An 18,086-nucleotide genomic window follows, 5' to 3' on the forward strand; every position below is an offset into this window, starting at 1 on the left:
CTTTGAATTATTCAGTACCTATGAAGTAGCTCAGTTTCAGAAAGACTGGTGACCCCTGCTGTATATACCATGGGTGTAGGAGTCACTTGTACATGTACAGTAGTTGACAATATGCACCTTTTCATGTTGGTTGCAACACGTCAAAAACCAAGAAAGAAGAAGAAGTCACTTGTGTTTACGTTTGTTGTAGCTGGCTTTATAGTGCTGGGAGTGTGCATATTCAATTATAAATGATTTATATTATATACCGTCAACAACTGCAAATCCCACACTTCCCCCGTCACCCACGGAGTTCCCCAAGGTTCAGTGCCAAGCCCCCTACTCTTCACAATCTACATGCTCCTCCTCGGTGAAATCATTTGCCATGGACTCAATTTCCACTGCTACGCTGCCGATACTCAACTTTACATCTCCACTAAATCCATCACCTCAGTCATCCTCTCCTCCATCAACAACTGCATTTCTGACATCAAAACCTGGATGGACATTAACTTCCTCAAACTCAACGGCAATAAAACAGAACTCCTCACTACCGGCCCCAAATCGCTCCTTCCCTCTGTTCAGAACATCACCCTCCTCATTGACTGCAACAATGTCACCCCCTCCCCCCTACGATTACTGCAATAGCCTTCTCTATGGACTCCCAACCACTCACTTACACAAACTACAATACATCCAGAACTCTGCTGCCCATCTTCTCACACACACCTGGTCCAGAAAACACATCATCCCCCATCTCCAACAGCTCCACTGGCTCCTTGTGTAATAGCACATTCACTACAAGCTCCTCCTCCTCCTCACCTGCACGTCCCTCCATAACCTGGCCCCTGCCTACCTCACCGACCTCGTCCAACAACACTGTCCCACCCGTCACCTCCGCTCTGCCTACGCCCATCTCCTTACACCCATCCCTGCACTAAGCACCAAACCTTGAGGGACCAAGCCTGTGCTGCCGCCGCCGCCCCCACGCTCTGGAACTCACTCTTACAACCCACCAAGAATGCAGACTCATTACAGAACCTTAAAACACTCCTCAAAACCCACCTTTTCAAACTTGCTTTTCATTAACCTTTCTTTTACTATTGTTGTTAATTCTTTATTTCTTTTTTTCCTTTCTGTATTCTGTAAAGCAAATTTGAGTCCCAAAAAAAAGGACTATATAAAATTGATGCATAATAATAATAATAATAATAATAATAATAATAATAATAATTATTATTATTATTATTATTATTATTATTATTATTATTATTATACTGGTGGGTTGCATGGGTGGTTGTTGACCATTGTGGGGTAAGCCGTGCAGTAAAACCAGTTCTTGACCAATGGCCGCACATGGTAACACATTGGTTTTGCCTTGGGCCGTGATACACACATTGCGTGTTGTGCTAACTACATGTATTTTCAATGCCAGCAACCCTTTGCATCGCCTCCCTTTTGTCACACATATGCCACACAAATACAGTGTGTTACAATCTTCTTTTTCAAACACTCCGTCTACGTCCATCTATCTGTGACTGCTGACATCACTAAAATACAATCCTTTTCCAAAGAATTGTGCGATGCTTGCACGCTTTCTGTGTTGCATATGCCAGGGTGAGTCACATCATTAATGCTGAAGCCACCAACCCTGCCTACAGCTTTGTGGCCTGGTGGGCAGACAGCTCCGAGCACGGCCACAACAGACCACAAAAACACATTATTTTTGCAAAAATTGCTTGCCCAGCCAGATTCCTTTAGATATCCATCCAAATGCCTGTTTTCATTGATTCATTTTTTCTAGTGCCACGTGCACTGCCAAGCGCACTCTAAATCATACACTGCAGTTACCATGAAGTCAGGCAAAAAGCAGGAAGAGATGGAGGGAGAGGCCATAGAATAATACAAGCGACACACAGTGAGGATGAGTAATCCTTTCATGAAGAGCAAGACTTTCGATCGAAATCTGATGCATCTCAGAACGGCTGAAGGGGAAAGAAAGTGAATGAAATAATAGACCAACATAAACTGGGTGATATGGAGCGTAAAGGGAAGGCAATTATCTGGGCAAATAGCAGCATTGCTGTCATGGTGAAAAAAACAACACAACTGAAGATCTATCCTGTTGTGCCTGTGCTTTTAGCTAACTCAAAGACATGCTTGTGTGTTATTGACATGTTGTTGGATTAATAATAGAAGATTGGTAATCATTAAATCACTACGTCACCTTAAGATTGATGAAGCAAACCAAATATACAACACTTGTTTTTGTGGCTCACTTTGCTGCAGTCCTGCAGTTATTTAGCAGGACAGAAGAGGACACTGTTGCATTGCACTAGTCAGTGTATAATAATGTTTGCAGAGGCTATAATGGTACAGATAAGATTGTAGAGCAGAGGTGGGCAACTTCTATCAGAGAGGGGCCCACAAAAATGTGATTTTATTCATGAATACAGGAAAGAACAGTGAGTTTTGTCTTTGTTGTCTTTTTGTGTGGGTTTTCTTGATGTTTTTTTAGTTTTTAATTTGTAGACCTTTTGTGTGTCTTTGAAATCATTTTGTCTGTTTTCTTGTCAATACGGTGAATTTTTGTTGTCTTTTTGTGTGTTTTCTGAGTCATTATGTGTGTTTTTTCATCCTTTTGTGCATTTTTCTGTCATTTTGCATAATTTCATTGGCATTTTGTGTCTCTGAAGTCCTTTTCTATATGTTGTTGTTTTTGTAGTCATGTTGTATTTAAGTGGTTGTTCAGTAAGCCTTCATTATCGTTTTCTGCACTTTTGTTGACATATTGTGCATTTTGCTGTAGTTTTGTGTTATGTTGGGCTTCATATACATTTCAACTCCCCGAATTACAATTTTGTTTTAAGGGCCTCACAAAATCATACCGCATGTGGCCCCCGTGCCGCCAGTTAAAAAGCTATTATAGTGACTTTCAACCCCGCGTTGATTTTTGAAAGTGTCTTTTCATACAGTCATACGGACAACCTCCGGTGCTACTGGTACGTTTACCAAAGTACACGTACGTAGCATCTTAGGGTTAGGGTTAGCCTATAAACCTATATCGCAAAAACATTTAAGGGTTAGGTTTACGGTTAGGTTTAGTTTTAGTCACGTGACCTAAATTGGCCAAATAGGGGCGCTGCGTATGGATAGAATGTCGGTATAATGATACGCCAAACGTACGGATAGCCACTGCTTTTATTTTTTGTAATAAATCTTCCCACGGTTCCCTTGCATACAGTAAACATCGTAAACATCTCATGTTTAGACTTAAAAGGGAAGAGATCAAATCTTGCACAATTGAAACTTAATTTATTTTCCAAAAAGGCATCTGTATAAAATAAGAGGTTTGTCAAAATGTACAATTATTTTTAGTTTTGGTACGGTGTATTAAGTTTAATCTGATTGGTCGACTATGATGTGATGGATTTAATTGTTGTCTGGTCATTTCATTTTTTGTAGTTTCACAATGTCAGATGATCATTTTAAAACAAAAAATATATAATTTACTCAGTAATGGTTGGGTGTAGAAATGTAAGAAATTACTTAACTTCTTTCAAAACGTACTTAGGTACAAGTAAAATTAATGATTTAGAAATAAACTCCAAAAAGTGCAAGTACCCATAAAAGCAACTCAATTACAGTAACGTGAGTAACTTGTAATCTATTACTTCTCTGATGGCCTTTGGTTTTCTAATGTCTGACACGGTAAATGCACATCACGCTGGAAAAGACTCAGCTCTGTCAGAATGGAATATGGGGCTTTTACACAGATGAATGGGAATAAAATGAAAGTTGCATGAGAGCTTATTTTCCATTTTTTTCCCTTTGTAGATCATGTGATCATTGTCAAGGGAAAAGACAGAGATAACGACTCAAAAGAATGAAAACAAAGAGTAACCACGACCTGTGTGAAATAAATGGAAGTCAATGAATTTGTGAACAAAGACTGACATTTATAAAAATGCATTTACACGTTGTATGAATGAAGCTGTTGTGATGTAAAGTGAATTTGATGATGGATGGAGAGGCTGAGAATGATTTTGGAATAGTGAGACTTTGGAATAGCATAGGGCAGGATGGAGGGTCATCATTATTCCTTTCACTGCAGTGTATGAAGCACCAGAACAGAACAGCTGCTCTTTGCCACAATGGGAATTCCTCCCGTTGTCATTGCTAACCAAATGTATAATATTGTAAACCTACAATATCCTGCTTGAAATAATCCTACCACCTCCACAAAATATCACCCTTCAATGGATTAATTCAATTTAAAAACACTTCATTAATCCCCAGTTGGGCAATTTGAAAGGGACCTAGAGTAGCAAAGTGAATTCACATTATACAACAGTTAGTTCCGACCAAGTAATTTGATTGGACGATTCTCAGAGTGCTGACATTGAGCAACAACAGCACTGATCTTGCGGATCATATCACTCGACTGTACAGCTGATCTAAATATCGTTAATTACCATTAGAGGTCGACCGATATGGGATTTTCAAAAGCCGATACCAATTTAAAAAAAAAAAAAAATCAGCCGATGGCCGATATCTAAAGCCGATTTTGGAAGCCGATATTTGAGCCTGATATACTTTTTTTTTTTTTTTTTTAAAGCACATTGATTATGAACGACAATTGAAACACTCATATGATATAAATGTATATATTGAAATTACATTAAACACACCAATGGAAATCTTAATATTTATTGAACTTTAAAAATACCCGTACACCAGTGTTTCCCAACCAGGGGGTATGTGAGCACATTGCAAGGGGTACATGGAAAAACTATGACTTGTTTTTAATATTTAAATGCCTGTTTAAAGAAGACATATTCAAAGAAGCTCCTTTTGTGGTAAATGTCATAAAACTTATATATAACACAGACAGGTTAATTATTTGTTTTGTATTATTTTACATTACTTATTACTTATATTCTTATTTTTTTCCTTGTTTTTTTTTCAATTTCAACTTTATTATTTTTCTTTAATAACAATATAATCATAATATATTAGTATTAATAATACAAACGTTTACTATAATACTATTTCTTATATTCATCATTTTTATTGCCTTGAAGGCAACTTCATTTTATGTTTAATATGAGTTAAATAAGAAAATAATGCGTGAATATTAATTGTTCAATTTAATAAAATAAAATAAAATAAAGTAAAACACAAGGTATGGACGGGTAAGTAGCAGTAAAGCACGACAACAATATACAATGTGCAAGTAGTCGGTTTAAACTAAATACCTGTTTTAGGTATAACCACTCACTCCTTCCCTCTGAAATCAAAAAGTCCATATATCAATAGGGTTAGGTTAGGTTATAGGTTAGAAACCAATATATCGGCCGTCCTCTAATTACCGTTACGTGTTGGGCTACACACCACAGTACATTGTCACTACGTTCGCACTTCAGGTCTTAATGCACAATTCAGCTTTTTTCAAAAACTTTGATTTTTTTTTCTGTGTGGTCGTTCATATTACATATTAACTCACTCAGTGCCATTGACGAGATAACTCATCATTTCAAATCCAAACGCTCAGTGCCATTGACGAGACACTCGTCATTTGCATTTTTTTCACGGGGATTACTAGAAAACACCCTGGCGGAGGTCCCTCATCAAAATCTAAGCTGTGGGGTGTTGTAGTGACCAACTGTGTCCTGAAGATGGCAGCAGTGGACCTTTAGATGAGAGATTAGCCACTGATGCTACCCAGCAAAGGAGGAAGAAGCAGGAAAAAGGGAGATTATGGCGCTACAGAGTTATATTGTGACAAATCCAGCTGCTCACAGCTCAACATACTAACACAGAACATGTGTGGACCTGAGTGGATTATTGATAATGTTGTGATCGTGAGATAAAACCATCAACTAACCGGGCTAAACGGGTCATCCCTGTGTGTCGGGAGGAGGGGGGAGGAGGGGGGTACAATATACCCCCAGCCTGTGAGCCAGATAGCAAAATAATAGGTGACACGTAGGAGGTAGTAGCGCACCTTTGGATGGAGGTTGTCCTTAAATGGGGACAAAGGGTCTATAATGGAGACACCAGTAGTTGTTTGTGGATATTGCACGCAAGACATCAAGATTGCTGCTCAAAAAAAATGATACATCTCACCAACTGAAGTATTGAGCCAGTGACATAGCATTTGTGCAGTCAACAAGGAGTTTAATCAGATCTGAGTCAATATAACGCTCTACGTTACCATTGTTCAATAGTTGTTCACTCCTACGTTTGCATGTTTGTGGACTTTGTGGCTCACTCTCATTCTCGCTGTCACTAACTTCACTGACATCATGATCAGTTTCAGGGGTGAATAAATTCATCTGAATCATCTTCTGTTGAATTGTGTGGTGGTGAAAAATCATCTTCAGAATCACCAGGCCGTTGTTCCTCAGGTATGAGGTCAAAATCAGATGGAATATATTCATTCACAGCTGGATCCTTCTCTTCACCATCTGATAAGCCTTCAATCTCAGAGTTGTCCACAAATGCAATGAGCAATTGTTCTGCAGTGATGAAATCCACTCCAAATTCAAATCAAGATCTACCAGACAGAGACGGCTAATATATGATGTACAGTAGTCATCTTTCATTCGAGCTATTTAATTATAAGACCTGTTCAACTCTCAAGAACCATTCACACTTGAAATGTACCACTGGCAAGAACTATTTACACTTGTAAACTCTTCTGAATATTCCTCACATGGCATAAATAATACTGTAATATAGTCCTCAAACAAGTACTTCATCTTTGCTGATGTTGTAGCTTGCTACTGTTGCTAAAATGTGTCAAATTTGCATACCAGATAAAGCATCACATGTTTCTGTTAATTAATAAATGACTTTCAAGCATGAAAAGTATAAAGGATTTTTACCTTGCACATGTTTCTGTCGGGAGTGGCCGTAGAAACTTTTTGCTGGTATTCCCGCCATTTTGTTTTTACTTAAAATATGTGTAATGCTCTTTTCTGACTACTAGGTAGGTGGTGTCGACAGGTCCCCTGAATGAGGTCAATGGGTCAAAGTTTTTCAAAAGTGGGGAAAAAGAAGAGAGCCAGGTTTATCGTTCTAGCCGTTTGCTGTGATGCTGCTACATCTTTACAACAAACTGTTTGGATGTGGAGTCGGAGTCAACAGCGGTGGGATGAATATATATTTATATATATGACGTTTTCGCATGGTGATGACGTAGGAGTCGGATAGAAAGCGCCACAATGTCAGGTTCTTTTTAGTTTTAGTTTAGCCCTTGTGGTCCAGTTTTTGTTCATAGTCTTTGTTTATTCTTTTTAGCTTCCATTAACTCTTGTCTATGTGCTTCCCAGTTATTCCTGCTGGTGTCCCCTCCTCCCAGTGATGTCAGTGTGTGTGGGTTGTGAGTAGAGTTGCCACCCGTCCCTTAAAATACGGAATCGTTCCTTATTTGTCCATTAAATGGTGCGTCCCGTACTGAGCTAAAACTGAATGTTGTTTGTTCCATGTTGCATAAATGACCAGAACACTAGACACGTCCATCAGACGGTCACACACGCTCTGTGTGGTGGGTCTTGTGTACCTGGCTGTGAGGTGTGGTGCTTTCAGGGACTGTTGGAGAGAGAGAGGACACACACCGGTGCTGCTCAGACCCTAAAAATGTCCAACTTTAGAGGGTTATCAGGGTCACACGGTGGTCTGTCAACACTGCAGATATGAACAATCTGAGAAGTTCTTCATACATCCATCATCTCCTGAAGCTGATACAGTAAGACACGTCATGGTTGGATTGTGTTAATAAACTACTGGGATTTGATTTAATGTTTAGGATGTGGAGGTTTTATAGTCGAATGAAAGATTATTTATTTATTATTACAGTGGTATTAGGTAATATAAATAGGCATATTATATATGGCCTTTTAACAAAATTCATACTGATAGGTTAATAATAAATAAATAAATAAATACATGAATATTTAATTTTATATTATATGTATTCCCTAATAAAAATGTTTGCAGAGATTTCTGTATATTCTAGTGGTTCCCAAACTAGGGTACGTGTACCCCTAGGACAGTTGTCTGCAACCTGTGGCTCTTTGACTCTTTTGCAATGGCTCCCTATAGCTATAGGTAAATATTAAAATAATAAATAGTTATTTCTTACAGAGGTTATTAATGATTCATGACAATGACAATTTCAACGCATTGTGCAATAACTCTCATCAACCATAAACGTTCCTTACACCTGTGGTTAACATTATGTTTTAAATCTCTGCTAAGATAACTAAACCAACAAAAAGACTATTCTGGAAGGAAATAGAGATTGTATTTTTGTGGGGAATAATTTAATTAACTGCCAACGTGCCGGATTAATAAACATGTTTGATAATTTGCCAGAAATTAGCAATTAGCATGTGTTGACAGACATGATCATGTGTTATCAAATTCAAGTTATTTTTTGTAGCACTACAAATACATCAACTAAAAATTATTAATAATATTATTTGATATAATTGTAACTACGTATAGAATGTTATACACTGTATTGTCTTCATTGAGATGGTATTTTAATCCAGCTGAGAGGAAGCAAAATGGCTCCTTTGAGAATAATGGTTGCATACCACTGCCCAAGGGGTACTTGAACACCTATTAGGAGGTACACACACTTTTTCAGTTTATTTTTCAACATTACAGATTTTTTTTTTATCCATCAATCATAATTTGTTGCACGACTCTTTAAAATACGCCAAAAGGTGAAGTTCAAATTCTGAAATGAACAAAACATCAGGAATAAATGAATAAAAAGGCCTAAATTCAAGGTTAACGTTGGACAAAACACAGGAAAGAGTGTAGACGAGCCTGCAGACACAATAAATAATGTACAACATGAGCTCAGGGGTACATTGTGTACATTGAGGATTGTGTTCACGGGCCCGTGGGCGTGAAAGGTGGCAACTCTGGGTGTGAGTGATTAGCTGCCTCTTGTTTTACACCCAGGTATCGGCTCGTTCCCAATCAGGAATTCCTCACTAATTAGCTGAGTGTTTGGACACTGAATATTTGCTGGCTCATTGTGAACGTTCACCTCCTTATGAGCTGCTGACTGTAGTCACATTGCAAGATCTGATTTAGGAACACATGTGAAAGTGACCTTGGTCAGATTTGAAAAAATCTAAATTGTGTTGTATGGACAGACTGGGCTCACACCAGACAGGCCCCCTCCCCAGATAGCACGCATACGTCTCGCCGATGTCGGCCTCAGATCGTGCGTCGGCATTCTACTCCTAATGTGTCATTTTGTGTGTTTTTTTCTCCCCAAATCAGTGATACCACTTATAAAATTGTAGAACTGTAAAATGTCACTTCCATGAAGCTGTTTTTGTGCTGGGGCTCTTTTGGCTATGTTGCTGAAAACACATGTCTTTATTTTGTCCACACATAATAAGCTCGTGGTAGTATATTTGTTTTTGTTGTTGTTGTGATATTGCCATATTCTTATCAGATTTAAGTAAATACTTGACAATGGATATGGAGATATTTATACTAATTGAATGATCCAAGCTAAATAAAGGTTAATATAAGCTGTAGAGAGGCCGCGCAGAGCATCTTTCAACCATCGTCTAAACGCTGATGTCTTCATGACGTCTGCCCAATGAGCAAATGCTCTCCATAATACGTCTCGCCAATGCAACTTCATTCATCGTGCCGAGATGTATGTCTGCTATCAGGGTACTTGGGCACCTCGCCTCACTCCCTGGTCTGGCATACACATCACATAAAAAAAACAAAACAAAAAAAAATGTTATGTCTTTAACAGATTGGATACAGGTCTCACATGGGCAAAAAGATCAGATTTTGGTCACATTTGGATTGCAGAGAGTGATCTCCACTTGTGGAACTATTTTTGTTGGCAGAGCCATATGACTAAGGGGTCTATTCTCCCATTTGGACTTAAGTGCTTTTTTACGCGCCTGCAGTTAGGCGCTTCGCTCCTACGCGTATTCTCGGGTACAGGCTGCTAACACGCCCACCATGCGTAAATAGAGCAAAACCACGTAGTTTGTGAATGAAGGCGGACTGACAGAGAGGAGGCGCTGATGTCATTTTTTTGGGCTGTCTAAAAATCATGGAACATGGAGTTTTCTCAACTCTTGTAAATGTCATTAAAATCCGTGAAAATGATAAAGTTCACTTTTAATTTGAAACGCCTTCATTGATAAACAATGTAACAGGTTGATTTGATCAGATTATTGTAGTGTGACTGAGGATCGGCTGCATTCTGTCTGAGTCAAAGTTAAAATCTCTCTCCTTGATCATCATCATCATCATCATCATCATCATCATCATCATCATCATTGATGTAAAGCGTGGCCGAGTTAGATGCTCTGGAGACATGAGGAAATAACCCGGCCTCAGAGCGTCCTGCTTTAATACAGAGGGATGTTTGCAGTGAAACACAACTATTGGCTTCCATATTAAGCAGTTTTAAATATAAATAGTTTAAAACGACCTGAGCTGAGCCTCATTACAGTAAGTGTGTAAACAGTTTGTGGTCCATCCTCATCCTCTTATGACAGCTTGTTTCACTCTGTAGTGGATCAAACTGTGACTTTACGTTGGACATTGTATGTAAATAGTTGAATTACTGTGACCAACGTGGACAGAAGTCTGTGTCTGTCATAGTTTTAATTAATCGTGCAGCAGCAGCTGAGTGATCACGGATGCTGCAGCGCGACACGAGTCCATGTGGCTTTAAATGTAACTTAGTCCATATTTCTAGTGCAATATAATGTTTCACCTTATCGGGGCGCTGCACTTATTCCAGGGTTGGAAGCGCGTAAGAGGAAAAGGACTTACGCACACAGTGCATGGGAATGGGAACACCCACATTTCAGGGCTGCTCCACCCACAGTGCGTAACTGGGATGAAGGTGTGCAGCGACTGACTTAAGTACAGGGGGAGAATAGAGCGTAGCCAAAAAGAAAACTCCCACGTATGCGCATGGGAGAATAGAGCCCTAAATAAACAAACAAAAGCAATATCACAGTCAAGGTCGTGCTCTTGTGTGAAATATCAGCACTAGTGTGATTATCTACAGCAGAGGTTCTCAAATGGTCTCACCCTGGGACCCACATTTTTTTTTTTTTTTTTTTTTTTTAGAATTCAACCAGTCAAAATAGCTGTTGAAAACACATATATAATCTTTTTTTAAAAAACATAAATCTATATATTTTTCCTGTGCAACATGTATTTCACAGTGTGCCTGTCAAAAGAAAAGTTTCTTTCAAAATAAAAGACAAGTCCAACATGAGAGACATTAAGTATTTACTTATTTTTGACCTTTTGGATCCCGACCCACCAGTTGAGAATCACTGATCTACGGCCAAATCAACAACACTCTCTCTCGTGTGACATTGCTTAAGTGAAAGATAATGCAGTGCAAAGTAAGATATGAGATGGATTGCATGAAAAATATAGGGCACGGCTTATGAACAGATGTCAGCTGCAAAATATCAGTTGACATGAACCAGTTACAAACAAAGCGAGGACCTGTACGTTGGATGAGAATAGTGATATTATCTTAAATAACTGAATGGAGTAGAGCATATCCAACAGAAACTAGCACAAGCAAAAGTGTGCGAATAGCTGTAAACATCCAAGTTAAAGGTGGATACATATTATACATCAGTGCAGTGCATGTGTAAGGTGCACATTAGCATGAGGTAAATATAGTTGAGTGCAGCAGTGAGGTCCCATAGCGTCACTGTAGAAAGTGTGAATTATGCCTTTGTGCTAATGTTGTGCTACAATGTGGGGAAAGGTTAGTGTTACGTGTGCTTAAGCTACGTTGGCCTTTTAGTGGTGCATAGTTACATCATTCTGTCCATCTGCAACAGCCATGAGTGAGGTGGGGGGGGGCACTCATTATATGTCTTAATTGTAGACACAGATAAATGGATGTTGCTGTTAAACACATCCTTCTAACCTTGTGCTCTTGATTGGAATCCCTCTTAACCCCTTGAGACTTTATTTTGGAGTGTGTAAATGTCTGGACAAGTACTGCGGTCAAGCTGTGTGTGTTTTTGAATGTTCAGATTAACACATATTTGTGTTTCTAAAAATAGTGTGGTTGATATTGCAATAAAGTACCGGATTATCACATTAGTGGCTTATATGCTTAATACGACTGAGATATAGCCCAGATAATAATAATGATAATAATAATGCATTTTATTTTAAGAGCCTTTCAAAAACTCAGACACTTCACAGTTGTTAAAAGTAATACACACAAGTTAAAAAAAAAAAGTCTCTAACAACAATAAAGGCAAATACAGAAAATATGTAACAATCATATGTTAAAAGCTCTTTTAAAAAGGTGAGTTTTAATGAGTGATTTGAAAGTCGGAGATGAAGAATTGCCAAGAATACAGTGGAATGGGAGAAAGTATTTTACGGTGCATAAACGTTTTATCATTTTATCATAATGTCATTTTCATTATACTTTTGGAAAAAGCCTGTGAAACAGTAAAACATAAAGTACACAAAAAAGTAGCTTTTGTTTTCCTATTGGCTGCTTAATAGATGCTGTGATCAAATAAGATAATACCTCTAAGCATTGCATGCATTAGACACAGTATATGTGGAGATATCTGCAGCAAAAAGCACTCTAGGCAGATTAAAGAACGGTCTGTCCTCATTTCATATGACATTCACTTAAAGTCCATTTTATGAATAATGGTCCAAGAATAATCGCTATGGGTAAATAGCAAACGGATCATAGTGCTGTCATTAAGTCGTTTATAGTTTAAAGGGGAACTGAGACACTTTGACAAGTAAATATATTCTGATTAACTGGTAATAAGGCATTAATGTTTGGTTGTTATCCCATGTCAGCAGATAGCGGAAATGTATGTAGAGTTTATATGCAGTCAACGTGAAAGTATATTACGGGTAGTTTCATATAAAGAAAATAAAGTCTATATATGTGTGATAATGCACAATATGTATAACAAAATCTTAGTGGGTCCTCCCCACTTTGACTCTTGGTCTTGGATCCTGGATCTATGTGTAGCGGACAGTAAGGGGCTCCCTTTTCAATTAACTAGGTATAAATGTCCTCATCAGTCTCTGATCAGTCTCGAATGCTGCTGGCTGGTGACAGGTTTTTAATTGCTCCCTCGGTTTGTTAGCATTTTAACCTGTTGTTTAACACATCCTTCTGGTTTTAGAGCTGTTTTAGGACTCTGGTGGCAGCTATTTCCCCCCATTCTAAGATAAGACAGGTGTTTTAATATTCAGTTTATCCTTTGTGTATTTGGGTTTTAACATCTGTTTCCTTTTTATTTTCAGATTTTAGCGTGCTACTGTTTTGTTTAGAGTTTGTTTTTATTGTTTCATTCTGGTTAAATCCGAGTTTATTTGGTATATTTTTGTAAATTGTGGAAACCCTATTTTAGCTCTGTACCAGTTAAGTTATACAGTCCCTGGGTCTTTTAGGTCTTAGAGTTGTTTCCCTTGGGTGTGCTTGGGAGGGGGGAGTTGGCCCTTATTTGTGTTGTGTACTTAGGGCTTATGCTATTCAATGTGTGTTTGTGGGTAGCACTTTTTGGTTTGTTTGGGGGTGGGGCTACTTCCTCTCCAGCCATCATTGCTTAGTTATGTTCTAATCTTGTTTTATTTTTTCAGATTTTGTTTAGTCCTGGCTCAGGGGCTGTAAAGTTTTAATTGAATGTGTACTTTTAATATTGGCAATTGATTAAAACCTAAATTTTAGTCATAGAAATAAATATTCTTTTTGAACCTTTTATGCTTACTCCTGGTCTTAATAAACTCAAATTCCATCTTTTGAAAGCACTGTCTCTGCCTATTTTTTTTACAAACGTATGTGTGTTCTTGGATATTATTATTGCCATAGTTATTTTAGCATTAGTTATTTTTAAGTTCAGTACCTCCTTGGTCACATATGCCATGGCTACGGAATAGAAAACTGCTTCGTGGGCGTTAATTTTAGTTTAAAAAAAAACAAAAAAAAACAACCCTGATGGAAAACAAAAGCCCAGTTTTGTGCAAAGTTTGCAAGAAAGTTTGCCGTTCACTGGAGCTCTTGTAGCCTCTGCTACCACCTTATAATAATGTGTTGGATTTTTATATTGCATTTTATCATAGCCACTCAAAGCGCTTCACAAAATGAAGACAGTCTTTCACTCCATACTTAATGGTGGTGAGCCACTCTATCACAACTATTGTAGCCACAGCTGCTCTGGGGAAGACTGACGGAAGCGAGGCTGCCATAGTTCACCATCAGCCCCTCCGACCACCACAACCTTAATGCTAAACATGCAGCGGCTAGCACGGACACTTGGACAGTGTCTCCAATCCACACTCAAGGAGACTCAAAGCGCGTACAGAATCCATTATTCATTCACACCAGTCACACGGGTGGTAGTCAGCTACAATTTAGCCACAGCTGCCCTGGAGCATACTGACAGAAGCGTGGAGCCTCTGACCATTAAAAACATTCATGTACAATTCATACCTATTCATATGAGGAAATGTGGGTAAAGGACACAATGACAGGATAGATCGGGATTCAAACCCCCAACCCTTCGGTTACTGGACGCCCCACTATAACACTGAGAAATGGTCGCCCGATTGTAGCGGACAGTCGATCACTCTCAGTGGTAGAGGATATGGGCGGGGCTAGAAGAACTGCTACAGATTGCATCGTCTGACCCAACTTCTGAACTGATATGTAGAAAGACAAATTCAAACTAAATTAATCAGCTTCATTAGTTGCTCAGGTTTAAAAGCATAAAACAGAAAATAAGTCGTACAGTATTAAAAACTATTAAAAGCTGCTAAGTCCATGGCAATGCAACAAGTCAATGATTTTGTATGCACCGAACATAATTAGGAAGAGGAAATATTTACGGTTATCTGTGAGGGCGACTCAGGTTATTTATTCAATTAAATCTTTAGTGTTACAGAAACACTAAAAACAGTAACCTGGAATGTGAGGGGCTAACCTTGCAATTAAAAGGAGAGAGATTTTAATGTATCAATATACAAAAAAAGACAGACATAGCTCTCCTACAAGACACACATCTTGATTCAGAGGAATCTAGAAAATCACAGAGGGACCGGGTCGGTCAGATTCTTTATAGCACATTATCTTCTAATAAACGAGGGGTCATTATCTTAATCAGCAAAAATATTACTATTAAAGTGTATGATCAGAAACCTGATGCAGAGGGGAGATGGGTAGCACTTGACATAGACCTTAAAGAAGACATATCGTGCCTTTAAGTCCTTGTTTTTTTTTACATATAAATCATACAGTTGTGGTCTATATAAAGTGGAACTGCAATGCTTGTGTCTGAATTCCTCATTATTATAGCTCCACAGACCCCTTTTCTACCCTTTTCTGATGTGCTTCTGAGAGCAACTCGTTTTGGTGCGGCCTCTTTAAATGCAAATGAGACACTTCATACCCCGCCCCCTCTCCAGGTTGCAGAGGTGACGCTCGGTTCAACTCCACCCTGTTCAGCCATTTTTGTAGTTTGATAGAAGAGATACGATTATGTAGCGGCGCAGAAACGTTTTATTCACACGTTATTTACAAAATGTCAATGGAAGACTTGTCCATCCAGCCTTACATGTTCGAACCAGAGTCGGAACCCGATGGAGCGAGGCCATATCAAGGATCTAAAACGAGCACACAACGCTAACAAATGAAGACGGTGCAACTGCTAATGCTAATGCTAACAAAACAATGACAGGGACGTCTTATCATCACACTTTTTAGCGTTATTTACAGCTTACCGAAGTGCTCTGTTCGTCATCTCCAAAGATAGAAGGAATCGAACCCTCAATCAGACGAAGTCTTTCGGCAAATCCTTCTTTATACTGGCGGAGGTTGTAGAAGCAGTCATCCTTGAAGTGCTTTGCGCACACAAAAATGACCTTACCCACAGATGTGGGTACATTTCCATAAAAAATAAAACTCAACCAGGCACTTTGAAAAGGTTCTGATGCTGGGAGACGGTGTAATGAAGCATGTGGGTTACTACATCCAACAACTGAACATTTTGACTTATCCTCTCGAAACTTTGGCATCCTTGAGCTTGGACTACAAAATCACAGCGAGAAATAAAAATGGCGGATTGCTCGAAGTGTTGGGCCTGGAGTCGATGTCCTAATTTGGCAGTTCCGCTGCAAATACTGTGACGTTATAGTTCAAAAAACGTAATAGAGAATAGAACAATCAAAAAAGATTGAAAAATATGACCAAAACAGAATATAAAGATATCAACGGAACACCTGAAGAGACTAATTTGATTTTTTCTGTACTTCTAAACACTCTGTACTTCTCAACACTCAAATATATAACAAAATGCATTTAAGGGCTAAAAAAGTGGACTTAGCATGATGTGTCCCCTTTAAGGGAATAAGATGTGCATTAGTAAATAGATATGCTCCTAATACAGACTCTCCTGAAATTTTTTTTATGAAAGTGTTGCCGTACGGACAACCCCGATTTAGTCTCAATCACGTGACCTAAACTGGCCAATGAGGGGCGCTGCGTACGCATAGAATGTCAGTATATTGATACGGCAACCGTACGGATAGCCACTGCCTTTTTTAATGAGTTAAATACAATTATACACAATATGGGTAATACTAACATAATAATGGGAGGTGATTTTAACCAAGTTAGACACAATGTTTTAGACAGATCAGGTGAGGCAGACAGATCTAGGCCAATTCAGAAGTCCCAGATACTGTAGCTATTGATAAGAATTATAAGAATTTGGTCTGGTGGATGTTTGGAGGCTTTTAAACCCTGAAAAGAGGGAATATATACCTTCTTTTCTAATCCCCAAGCAACATATTCTAGAATTGATTATGTTTTAATATCAAAACAGCTTGTGTCACTTGTAGAACAAACATTTATAGGGAACATTGTGATCACTGACCATATTTCTGTAGATTTGTTGTTGCGATTTAAGGATAATAATGCAAAACACACCACTCGCTGGAGATGTAATATATCCCTATATATCAAGACACTCATTCGTGTGACTTTAATAGACAACAAATAGTAGAATGTTGGAGATTTAATGAAGGGACAGTGAATGGTCATGGACTGGTCTGGGATGCATACAAGGCCTACCTGAGGGGTAGATTAATACAGCATTCATCTTGCTTAAAAAAACAGGCATCAGACCAGCTCTCTAAACTTGAAATAGAAATAAAGGACCTTGAAAATAAAAATGCAGACAATGGGGACCAAACGGTGTTTAATCATTTAAGCAAGTTGCAATTTTATTAGGCAATAAAAAGGGAGAGTTTTCATTGTTTAGATGCAGACAAAAATATTATGAGCAGGTAGAGAGAGCAGGAAGATTACTGGCTCAGAGGCTGAAACAACAAGAAGCTCACACCTTAATCCCGGGGATACAGGATGAATGAGGGGAAATTGTGACGGATAACACAAAAATCAACAATGTGTTTAAATGATTTTATCAGAAATGGTATACTTCGCAGAGTACCTTGAATAGTGGTGAATTCTGTGATTTATTGTCTGACACTGATCTGCCTGTGGTAACCTCAGTCAGCTCAATCACCTTAGCAGAGATCCAAAAAGCAATTATAGATCTTAGTGCTGGGAGATCTCCTGGTGCTGATGGGTTCCCTACTGACTTTTATAAGGCTTTTTCAGATTTGTTGGCTCCAAGGCTCCTTACTGTTTTTCAAGATGCGTTCGAGAGAGGAAGCCTCCCAGAAAGCATGCAAGATGCAATAATAACAGTGATTCATAAGAAGGGTAAAGACCCACAATTATGTGGGAGTTACAGACCAGTGTCCTTGATAAATGTTGATGCTAAGATACTTGCCAAGGTCTTGGCAGCTACACTAGAGAGATACTTACTTACATTAATTCACCCAGATCAGGTGAGATTTATCAGGGGGTGGACATCAGCTGATAATCTACGCAGGTTGTTGCATTTTGCATGGCAAATAGGGAACAGTTCAGAACAAGTGGTGGCTTTTTCTCTGGATGCAGACAAAGCTTTTGATAGAATTAAGTGGGATCTGTTCTTACAAATGGGAATACTTTT

This window comes from Gouania willdenowi, chromosome 8, assembly GCF_900634775.1.
Source record: "Gouania willdenowi chromosome 8, fGouWil2.1, whole genome shotgun sequence".
NCBI classification, from domain to species: Eukaryota; Metazoa; Chordata; class Actinopteri; order Blenniiformes; family Gobiesocidae; genus Gouania; species Gouania willdenowi.